Here is a 12631-nt window from a genome sequence, read left to right on the forward strand (position 1 = left end):
ATATGTCATCATATATTCATATATGATGGAACATATAAGAATATCAATTCATAAACAAATCGTTCAATTAAATATATACCAAAAATATATGGAGGTGTGATGCAAAATAAAACTTATTACAATTAGATAATGATAAATATATATTTTTATATCTTACTATTACTAATTGGAGGCTCCTTTGAAGTCTTCACATGAAGCCACCTAGGATTCTAGGTGGATACTCTGAAAAAATAGAGAAATCCTATAATTCTCACAAAAATTAGAAAAATCCAACTATCAATCCAACAACTCTAATTATAATAACAATCGGATCTGTTATCTTTCCTAATAAATTTCCCACCTCTGTCATTATGAAAATAGACTAAAGTAACCCCCCTAAACATGTATCTAAATTACCCACCTCTGCCATTATAAAAAAATCTAAAGTAACATCCTAATCTTTGTGTAAATTACCCACCTATGCTATTATAAAAATAATACAAATACCCCCTAAATTTGCATATAAATTATCCAATTATGTCATTATTATTACAAGTTAAATTACTCATCTGAATCTAAATTATATAATTATAATAATATATTAAAGTGCACCAATATAAAATTCTAAAATTACTATTTCTATTATTATTATATTATTTATACTATTATTTATATAAAAATACTACCCACTATATATGTCACCATATATTCATGTATGATGGAAGAGATAAGTATACCAATTCACAAACAAATAGTTCAACTAAACATATATTGAATACATATGGAGGTACACAAAATGAAATCTATTGTAACTAAATAATAAAAATATATATTTTTAGAGTATGTGTTAGAATATTTAATAGATGAAAAGGGCGTGAGATAGCTAATTATAATTACTAACCTTATTCTTATATTAATTCTAATTAGTCCGTGTGGGAGCACGAGTTGATAGACTAGTTAATTCTAATTAGCTTGTGCGGGAGCATGGGTTGAAACAGGTAAATATTTTTTTTGCCTGTAGTAGTTTGTTGTTTGATGCATATTTTGTTAAGAGAATGACCCGCCGAACATAGAAAAGAAACAATCCGGATATGAAGCTTTGATGTATCAAGACATAAATTCTTTGTAACTCAAAAGGACATCAAATCAAACTTGGTACCCTAAATAATTTAGGATACAAATGCCATGTCTGAATAACTCATAATATGTGTGCGAAAATGATCAGACATAGATAATTTGTTATTTTTTTAACACTTCTTCACTATGTAAGAAAGTAACAAAAAAGACACATTCATCACAGACATGGAGTTAATATGTGTCTGTAATTCGTTATTAGAGACGTGGGTATTAGACACGTCTTTGATGTAGTATCTCCAATGGCTGACACTTCTCAGAATAGAGACCCATGTAAAGACATTTCTTACATTTCTTACATTTATGTCTTCAATTAACAATATGTTGTTTTGTTGTAGGCTAGGAGCAGTTGGCCGAAGCTGAGAGGCAAGAAAGTAGCTAGGAAGTATTTGTATAACCATTTATTCTATGTAATCACATTTTGATTGGTCATGCGGATATATACTTATGTAATTCCTTACAATTTAATAGACTGTAATCAAACCATTTATCTCATGTATTTTGATCATGAGAAGTCCTGTCTAAGGTCAATTTTCATATCTTTTAATTGTTTCTTTAAAATCATTGTGCAGAGTCTTTTAGTGGTTGAAATGTACCATTTTGTGAAACATGGGGTCAGAAAATGTAGGGAGATCTAGATTTTTTTTGTTTTTGCAAGTTGTTATCAGAGACGCGTTTTAACTAGCCACATTTCTAATGACCTATATTAGAGACGTGTTTAACTAGATCGGTCTCTGATGACCCATATTAGATACGTGTTTTAACTAGCCGCGTCTCCGATGACCCATATCAGAGACGCGTTTTAACTAGCTGCGTCTCTGATGTGGGCATATCGCGCGCATCTGTGATATTTTGTTATCACAGACGCAAATTTACAGACGCGTAGATTTTTTGCGTCTGTGATCTAGGTTACGAAGTGTCTGTAATGAAGTGTTTTCACATAGTGCTTTTTTGTGCATGCTTGCTTGGTCAACCAAGTACTCCGTGTGTTAGTTAGTTAGTATACTACTAGTACTAGTATGTTTCTGCCTCTGACTCTGAGGGCATTGCTCGGCGCGGCCGAGCGGCGGCGAATGTTCTTGGCCACTGCCAGTGTTATAGCAGCCAAATAATTGGCGGTGTAGAGTGAAGACACATGACCTGGACTAGGCTGGAGGCCTTGACGAATGGAAGGAAGTATGGAACCACGGGCAACTGGCAACTCTGGCATGCACGGCAATTCCTTATGACCCTACAAATCCCATGAACCTACAAGAGCCAGGCTAGAGAGCGGATGATTTTTATTTCAAGAAAAAAAATAGAGAGTGGATGATGATTGGGGATGGGACAAACTAACTGAAGACCCGTGTGCAATGGAAGGGCGCCGTCGTCTCGCATTGTACCGGCTGCTTCTGGATGACTGGCTGGATGCCTGGATGGATAGGATTTGAGTTATCCCTCCAGTTCATGTCTGTAGGTAAAGATAAACCGTGAACAGCGCCTACCGCCCAGTGTTTGCTTGCTTGCATCCACACAACTCGTTCCTGCAGTACGCAACGTACCTGATCTCAAAATTAAGTTTGATGAACATGCATGCTGTGACCAAAACCATTCCATGAGTCTGTTCACTTTCTGTGCTTGCTTTGCTTGGTCAACCAAAGTACTCCTTACCAAACACCTCTTTGCCTGCGGCGACGTGCATGCCGATCTTTCTCTGCATGCACGGACGTGGTAGTAGATTGAATGCAGTAACATTTTCTACTGTCCCGGTTGCCTCTGCATCGATCCTAATCCGATCCAGCACATGCACATCACTGTAAGGACCACACTGAATATTCAGCAAGAGATGGAGCTTTCCTTTTCTGAGTTTCTCCCATCCCTGTGCGAACAGGGGAATAAAGATATCGCACACGCAACTCAGGCCGAGCAATGCAAGGTCACCGGCTGACTTTATTGGCCAACAACGATATGATCCTGCTGGTCCGGGAAAACAGAAACGACGATCCTGCTGCTGCTCGTTGACACAGATCATTAGACCCTTAAATACTTCAGACCGTGTCGCTGTTGGTGTACGTCTACTTAAAGCCGGAGACTTTCGTAGGACCAGAAATCCAAAGTTCTGCAGCCTGTTTCTCCACGACAACAGCTTGTGAACTGCGATGCAGAACCGCTAGGGGACAAAGGCTTGCCCTAGCTACTGCTATTTATATTCATCCATCAGGCCAGCCGGCCAGTTGGGGACACATTCTTCTTGACTGGCTGGCCCCTAATTAATGAGAATTCTTTGCTCATGCTAAGCCATGGCGCACGCGCCTCCATCATGCAAATTTTTAAAGCTCGTATGGAAACGCTTGTGAAGTTGTTAATGGCTAGATGATCCGTGGCGTTAACAACTCCATGAGCTACAAGATAGTATTAGTCGCTGATGATTAAGCAAACTAGCTAGCTAGCTAGCTGGCTATAGCCTTCGTTCATTCGGGGACGAAGCTGTATGAAGACAAACTAGGCTATCCAATTGCTGGGCGGCCTTACGTGCTCTGAGCTGGCCTTGGGCGAGATATTCCTACATGCTGTTCGCTATCGATGATGCCGATTCGTTCGGATTTTTCACTTGATTGCCACGGCCGTGGTCCTGCCCGGAGACGCGTGGCGGCTTCCCTGCTTGCTTTGGCGGCTTGCCGGCCTCCGCTTGGTGCCTACTACCACTTAACTGCTAATTCAGTGCTTGAGGCGGCCGGTAAAACCGTGAAAGTTCAGAGCTAGCCGAGACGTGCATTGTTCGTCTGGTTCAGTCTCAAATTAAAACGACTGCGGCTCTGCCTGTATAGTAGTGAGTTCAGACTTGAGAGCATCTGACCTTGGCCGTTAAATCTGAGCGTGTAGCTAGGTAATTCCGTAATTGTGATCAGGGTGCCCAGGTCAGCCTTGACCACGCCTGTTCACCTAACAGTGGGATCGGATAAATAAAGTACCAGTAAACACGGCCAATGAGCAGGAACGGGTGTAACAATATGACTCGTCAGATAGAGTTAATAAGAAATGCATCAACTATCGGAAACTTATGCCACTGTTCTGTGTGACCACCAGTTCTCAATTTGTTACGCCGTCCTACATAATTAGCTGCAAGACTAGCTAGTGAAATTCTGAAGGCAGCAGGTTAATTCCTCCAGGTTCATTGCCCGGGTTACCGAAAAAAAAAAATACTCGGCTAGCTCAGCATGCAGTTAGTTGGAATTAGAATACCAGCATAATCGTTGATGCCAACAAGAGAACTACTAGTGACAGTGTGACACAGTTTAATTACTCCTACTGAACTCGCTGGTCAGGTTCTAATATTATTGGTGCAGTTGATCGAGCACAGAAAAAGATAATAAACGAACGCCTAGCATGCATGCATGATCAGTCACATCGTAGCCATCACTAGGGGACGTGTTTTCTTGTTCGTTTCTGTGAAACCAGAGGCAGCAGGTGGATCGGCCAGCACTATATGCATGGTATCTTTGTGAACAGTTGGACCGCGAGCGAACGAAATCCCAGACGCATCGAACCGAAGCATCATCGACCAGTAGTATATATGGTAGTGGTATATAGCCCTTGAAGTTGGAACTGTTCCTTATTACTTTGCTCTTTTCTTGACCTTGACCAGTGATGAATGTTTATGAATGACTAATACTCGTCGTGGAGGTCTTAACGAAGACACCATGCTGGATGAGCATTAACTGACAAGCAGCGGCAGGCCAGCCAGCAAGAACAGCATTTCCCTGCACTGAGCATTGCATGATAGAGCCCCAGAAAGGAGCCACCGACAGTTCTGTTAAGTTCCCAAATTTTTCTACCAAACTATCTGTCCCGACCCCCCCCCCCCCCCCCCCCAGGATAAGATATATTTAGACTGGTTGTGGTTGAGTTCTGTCCTCTAAAAAGTTTTTATCATCACTTTCACAAGAAGTCTCATTCAAGAAATGTGAACACGTGCATGCTTAGAATAATATGCGTACCAGTCCTAAAGATATAATTGTCGTGCTTGAATTGGCCCGTCGTCACAGAAGTCCATGATGCTTGTTTAAATATTAATGTTGCCTTTTCCAAGCAAATGAAGAGGAGGTTCCTCGAAAAAAACGTAGAGGTTTTGCAACCATTTGGCTGGCGTCTCTTTAATTTTTAATAGTACATTGTACCAACCACAGAGATAACAAAGTCATCTTCATTTGCTCATGAAGAATTAACTTTTAGGAGCTCGTGCTTTTCATTGGCTGCTCCTGTACCTCTCCTACCAAGACCCAAATACAAATGTCGGATTCTTTTGATCACTGACGTTGTTATATCATACTGCCACTTTGCTATCAGGCTGTTGTTATCAAGAACAATTAAACTGACAGAAATATTCAGTTCCGTGGAGCTCTCTGAATTCTGAAAAGGTAAGTGTACAAGAGCCTCAATTATGCATTCGACACTAGTTGGACGGCGAATTGTCCCTTAAACTAGGATTTTCATTTACTAATTGAGCACAAACAAATCATCAAATAATTAAATGTGGTATGTGTGATCTTCTGAAGATATTTCCATGTAGACAAAGGAAACGATTCCGGTGTGAAGGCCTGAAGTAAAATATAAATTATTTTCTGTACAGGATTTCAGCTCAATTATGTTGTCTTAAATTTAAGTTGTATGTAAAACAACCCAGACCAAAATTATTTGAAAATTTGACATGTGGCAGTGCAGACCTCGCAGCAACAAGCCTTAATGTTGGTTCAATGTAGTAGGATGGAGTTTGGGAAGCATTTGGCACCTGTATTTCTCATGGTGTTCTATATAGGAGTGCAAGTGTGTAACCGACAAAATTAGACTATGAACTAGCTAGTTCATGCGGCTTAGATATAGTGGACATGAGTCATGATGAGAAAAATAGAGGCTATGCACAGTACAAGTGATATGATTAATTAGTACTATATTTGTATTATATAGAACAAATGGATCTGTCAAAGGCATATACGGCGGGAAATATACTTTTACAGATGGTGAGAGGAACTTCCAACATATAAGCAAAGAGTGTCGGCATTGTTTTTATCAAAGTGTATTCTGGACATGTTTAGAATTATACATGCTCAAATTGCTATCTCTGCGTGGATTAAATAATGTGAAAGGAGTGAAGTACAAGTGAAAATGATACTATTGAATAAATTATTTCGTCATCTTTTTTATACGGAACTATTTGGTCATTGATTGATGAGATGAAGTGATGACCTGTGTAGCATTGTATTTATAAGCAAGCACACAATCTATTTTGAACAGCAAATGCACAAAACTATTATAACAACTATTGCTATGGTTTCTTCATAATGTAACCTGAAGTCTGAATTTTTATAAAATGAGCTTGAGTTCTAACTTAAGTGACACACAGCGCATCTATGGAGGGTGCACTACCATATATGGATGTGCAAGGTTTCGAAAATTTTCATGTTTCCACTACGTACGAAAGGTAAAAAAGGCAAAATAGGCAAAGTCGTCCCTCAACTCTTTGCAAAGGGTCAACTTGGTCCCTGTACTCTCCCGCAGGCCAAATTAGTCCCTAAACTCCTGAATTTCGACTCAGTTACATCCTCCCACCCGTTTTTCCGTTCACGCCGTCAGTTTGGGGGTGACGGGTCACATGAAAAGACCAATATGCCCTCATTTTTTGTCCAGCGTCTCCCACCCGGGCACCCGGCCACCCCTAACCTCTGCGCATCTTATCCAGTCGCGTTCTGGAGCCGCCCTAGAGGAAGTCCCGCCGCTCTACTCGCGGACAGCAGGCACAGCCGTCCCAGAGCTCCTCCCGCCGGTCTTCTCGTCATCGCCGTCTCAGATCTCCTCCGCCTCTCCCATCGCCTCTGGCCGAGCTCTGCTGATGGCGCGTGGCTCTACTCCCGCCAGGCTGGGGAGGGAAGGAAGGACAAGCCACGACCCTGAAATGGATCCCAGGCGTGGAGAGATGGAGGTGAGGCATCCATGGCGATGCTGTGGTTCAACCTGATTTCTTTTCTGCTTGTCATGGCAATGAATTGATGCTGAAAATTTTCCTCAATTCAGCAGATAATATTTGTCTCAATGTCACATGTTCAAAGTAACAGATAATACAAGCAATTGTCTCAGGTTCAAAGTAGCAGATAATACAAGTAAATGTCTCAGTTTCAAATAACAACCATCACAAACTGGGTGCCTACAAACTGAAAGCCACAGCACATAAGCCATTACATGATAGCACATAAGCCATTACATGATCTTCTCAAATTATACAAGATGCTATCCTGCCTTTTTCTGACGACCTTTTGCAGATGAAATAGATTGGATCTTTGCAGTTGCACGGCCACCTGTACCATTGATCGTTGCTCGTGTAGATGAGGTGGGATGGCCAGCACTTGTCTCAATGACAACAGAGGCATTCCCAACATCCGAGGCTTTAGCTGTAGAGTTGGAAGTCCCAAAGGACACCAATTTTCTCTTCTTACCAGTCTGCAAAATAATTTAAGTTAGACAAATTGAATGGATAAATGCATAGAAATTGATCAAATAAATGGAATGTACTAACCTGAATATATGATGTACACTATAATATAATCCATAGCCTTCAATTCCCTTTCTCTTAGCTGACTTTGTGCTCGAAGATGCAGCTGGTCCCTTTCCTTTAGATGCTGCTTGTTCAATGGCCAACGGAGCAGAAGATGATCCATGAGAACGACTAGGATTGTTGCCTGATGTTGAGTTTTGCTGCTGCACAGTAAAGGGTAAACAATTAGAGACATGCCACTCTTATTGTGAAAAAGAAAGACCTGCAAAAAATGGGTAAACATAAATCTGAAAAAGATGAAATCTGTAAACACCAGTGGCACTGAGCATGTCTTAGAGTTGTGTCCGGTGCCTTTGCAACGTTTGCAAGTAATCTTAACTCCCACTCTTGATGACTTAGTAGTAGAGTTCACTCGTTCTGAAGGATCCTGCCTCCTTTTTGTTTGTGGTCGACCAGGCATCTTCTTGACTCTTGGAGGTAATGGTTTAGGATTAGGAGACACAGGCCATGCAGACTCATGCTCCACTCGTTGCAGGACATGCTGGTAAGTTGTCTTGTATTGGTCAATGGAGAAACATGCATTCACATAATTGTTAGGCTCATCTGACATTGTGAACAGGGCAGCACAAGCATGTCGACATGGGATACCTGACAATTGCCAATATCTGCAGGAGCATGTCTTCTGTCCTAGATCAACTGTGAACCTCCATTTTTTGTCCCTCACTTCAAAACCAGCAGCACCATTCCATAAGACATGGCAATACTGAGTTGCATGCCTTATCTTATTTACCTTCCTGAGAATGTTGGGGCATATAGCCATTGTCCATCTCTCACCATTACTCTTGTTCTCTTGGATCCTTCTAGTCACCATGGTACGTATGTCCTCTAACATAGCTATGATAGGTTTAAATCTTGCGTCTATGATCCAGCTGTTGAATGATTCACTGACATTGTTATCAACTGACTCACAATTGGACCCATCCTTGAACCAAGCCCGACACCAATGAACTGGATCTTGTTTTTCCAATGCTTCCCATCCTTTAGGTGTTTTGGCTGCCAGCTTATTCTTGTAATGATTGAACATCATCTCATTACTTGCCTTTGCAATCTTCCAAAACCTCTTTTGGTACTCCTGGAGCCTATGTTTTTTTCTCCAATTTGCATAAATGTGCCGTGCACACATTTGATGCTCTGCCATTGGAAAGTATTGTTCAATTGCCTTCAACAAACCCTTCTGTTTGTCTGTAATGAATACCCATCCATCGGCACCATATGGGATATTCAAATATTTTTGTAGGTGACTAAGAAACCATTTCCATGAGCTTAAATTCTCATATTCCTCAATAGCCCAAGCTATAGGATAAATCTGATTGTTTGCATCTTTTCCAATAGCTGACAATAGCTCTCCCTTCATAGGACCCTTTAGAAAGCAACCATCAAGCCTTATCACCCTCCTGCATCCATCTAAGAAACCCCGTCGACAGGCATCAAGGCAAATATACATTCTGTGAAAGACATGTTCCTCTTCTTCAGGATCCAGGGCAATGTGCACACTACTTCCAGGATTACTACGCTTTAGCTCAAGAGCGTAGTCAAACAGCCTAGAATACTCACCACTCCGAGCATCCATTACCTTCCTGATAACCTTCACTTTTGCTCTTTTCACCATTGTCATAGAAACCTCCACACCCATGTCTTCTTGTATAGTCTCCTTCATTGCTCTAGCCTTCCATCCTGGGTTAGCCTTGATAGTGCTCTCATATTGGTCACATATTCTAGCTATTGATAACCTCTTGTTTTTCAAGACTGGGCAACATGCATGGGTGGGATTGTATGTGACAATCTGAAACCAGTCACTTTTGGAGTTGTATGAAACATGCAATACCCAAGGACAACCTTTCCATGAGCAAACTGCCCTCAACCTCTGCTTGTCATTCTTGGGAAACCTAATATTCACCTTCTTTTTCAGAGCATACCTTTCTATTGCATCCTTCAATTGCTTTTTGCCTCTAAAGCACATGTCTAAGGCAAACTGAGGTGTATCTGCATGGCTATCAAATATAGGGAACCTGCACTTCCTTCTCTTAGCATCTGTGTCACTGTCATCATCATAAGATACATCTTCATCTGAGTCAAAATATGCAATGCCATCTCCAAAATCATTCTCCCGAGTGATACTTTCCCTGTTACTGTCATTCCCTGTTGGAGGATCCATTGAGGTTGGGATATCCAATGGTATGCCTTCTCTCTTTTTCCTTTTAGACATATATGCTTTGTAGTTAGTCCTTATCTCCTTAGCTTCATCATCCTCATCAGATGTAAATCCTGTGACATCATATTCAGTATCTGCCTCTTCTTCTTCTTCAACTTGTGCACCATTTTGTGCATCCTCTTGTGTGGTTGGATCATCCAAATTCAACATGTTTTCCTCTTCTGCAGTTTGGTCAAACCCAGCTCGCAGTAGCTGCGGGCCGGCGCCCAGGCGAGGGGTTGGGGTGGGTGGCAGGTCAAACAAGGGGCATGCTAGTCTTTTTCTGCGGTCTGTCGCCCCTAAACTGACGGCGTGAACGGAAAAACGGGTGGGAGGACGTAACTGAGTCGAAATTCAGGAGTTTAGGGACTAATTTGGTCTGTGGGAGAGTACAGGGACCAAGTTGACCCTTTGCAAAGAGTTGAGGGACGACTTTGCCTATTTTGCCGGTAAAAAAGTAGTATACCAACTACACACTACCAATGAAAGATGATACTCCTTTCCAAGGACACAAAATTAAGATATTATTAGCAAAGTTGTTCCATTTTAATTTGTTAGTGGAATGCCGACGTGCTAATTGGACAAAATGTGCATGGTGCTACCTACCACGCTCCGCATCATTCCTCCAGGAAAACCATTTCGTTCAGAGCTGTTTCCCTTGAATGGGAAGCCAATCGGGGTTAACTTTAAGCAAGTTGGCGCCCTCTAATAACAACAAAGGGAAATCCCACCACAAACGTACCAAGTTGTTCGCGGCAGTCCTTTTTAGCGAATCACGAGTTTGTCAGAACTCGCTTGACCAGCATCAGGAGGGCCTCCATAGTCCAGACACACTTGGTACTAATGACAAACTCGCTGATGAAAGCGAGCCCCCTACTTCCCTTTCAAATGTTCCATCATAGATGTAAGGAACATGGCCCCATTAGGCCATTGTTTTGTCATTTCGGTGATTGAGTAACAACGCAATCAATGGGACTAATGAGTTTGGCAAGTGAACAATTATAGATCACAGGAATGAAGCAAAAAGGCCAAGCAAAGCAAAACACGAAAAAAGAACTCAAAGAAAGATTGAAATGGATGAGTTCTGCAGAAACCAGTGGCACCGGATGATCCGATACAGAGGCACCGGTCTATCCGGTTGGCACCGGATAAACCGACGCATAGGCGTCGGTGTAATTTGCTACAACCACTACTAGAAAACAGGCCTTCAGCACCGGCTGAGAAGGGCCAAAGGAACCGGTTTCCCAACCGGTGCCCCGCAACCGCGACCAATGGCCTCGCCTTAAGACACCGGGTTTTTCAACCGGTGCCTTAGGCTTCCATTGGTACCCAAAGAGGCTGCCACACTGATGCAAGGTGGCAGCCCCTTTGGTTCCAACCGGTACCAATGACCTTTTCCTTTTTTTCCCAAATCCAGTTTTGTTTGTTATATTTATTACTGTTTATTCTTTTTTAATTGCTAAACGCACTCAAGCTCTACAGTACTATACGTTCATTGGTCGTTCGTGTTCGTTTTCAGAGAATATTTGAAACTAACTAAAAGTAAAATGCGAGCATATAATTAAGCTAATTAGATGAACTAATATATTTACAAATTTACAAACATCAAGACATAATGTTTAAAAATATTTACAAATGTACAAGTCATGTTTGTAGTCCAACTACTGGTCCCCTCATGAGGTCGATGGAAGTCCTCTATGGATGTGACCGTTGTGGTAGAACTCACCTCTAGGATCCAAGATCTCGTTCAAAATGAATCCGGCGAGCTGCTCGCACACGGCGTTGATCCGATCAGTAGAGTAACATTCATCCCCCATTTGAGACATCTATCATTTAGAAAAAAAGGATTAACATCATGTGCGTTAGTACAATTATGAAAATATACTAGTGAACGGTTTGGACGTACTCTCGTGTCTTCATCAGTAGACTTCCCGCATGGAGTCATGATGTGCAAGTATTCGCATACATAGTACCCGCACCAATCAGTTTCTTGTTGTTGTCTCGCACACTTAAGGAGAAATAAATAAATTACTCAATTTAGAACAATTTGGGATTATATACTAAATTAGACAAATCTTTATGAATCAACATACCGGATAATCCATGTTAACGTTCAGTTCTGGCCTCCATTGACCACGTCCTTTGTTATTTTTCACAAATTTTTTCCAAACCCTGCGCTCAAAGTTAAGTTTGATATTCAGGAATTGTTATTAACAGAAAAAAGATTTGATTGTGCAAACTAAACTTACCTGTTCAAGGGGTCTAGGATATGTTGGATTGCGGACTTTGGATTTCTCATTGAGTCAAAGACTATAAGATTGCTGGTCTCTACGGAAAGTATGAGTAAAATCCAATGATAACTGCGGATATAGATAGGATATATACAAACATACCTGCATTAGATGACTTAGTATTTATTTAGTAATATAACAGAGGATTGAGTCGACCAAGGCTTACCCAAAGTTGTATGGTATGAATATATAGGATTTGTAATTTTCCCTAGTCAACGAATCGTACATGTTTTGGCACGTTTCCTTGTAATTTTTGTAGAGCACTTTCTGGTTGACTAGCAAAGGAGACATGAAGCCGATCTGATGGTGCCATCCATGTTTTCGGCTTCTTTGGGTCTCCTGTCTAAATGATACAATAGAAATTTTATAATGCACACATATAATTATATTCTTGTTAACAAAAAGTATTAATGTAGAGGTAAGTGATACTTACAAAACCCAAATGGTGAT

At 41.2% G+C, this 12631-nt stretch overlaps 1 long non-coding RNA gene across 2 annotated transcripts; it reads left to right on the top strand.

The window, feature by feature from the left end:
- The first annotated feature begins 6770 nt into the window (after positions 1-6770).
- Positions 6771-11061, top strand: LOC120680446. Of its 2 annotated transcripts, XR_005677671.1 has the most exons (3): positions 6771-7069; positions 8096-8183; positions 8259-11061. It is a non-coding gene; the product is annotated as an uncharacterized LOC120680446 (long non-coding RNA). The 2 variants fall into 2 exon arrangements; XR_005677672.1 differs by lacking the exons at positions 8096-8183; positions 8259-11061 and adding an exon at positions 7407-7667.
- Positions 11062-12631: the final 1570 nt, after the last annotated feature.

This window comes from Panicum virgatum, chromosome 7N, assembly GCF_016808335.1.
Source record: "Panicum virgatum strain AP13 chromosome 7N, P.virgatum_v5, whole genome shotgun sequence".
Lineage (NCBI taxonomy): Eukaryota > Viridiplantae > Streptophyta > Magnoliopsida > Poales > Poaceae > Panicum > Panicum virgatum.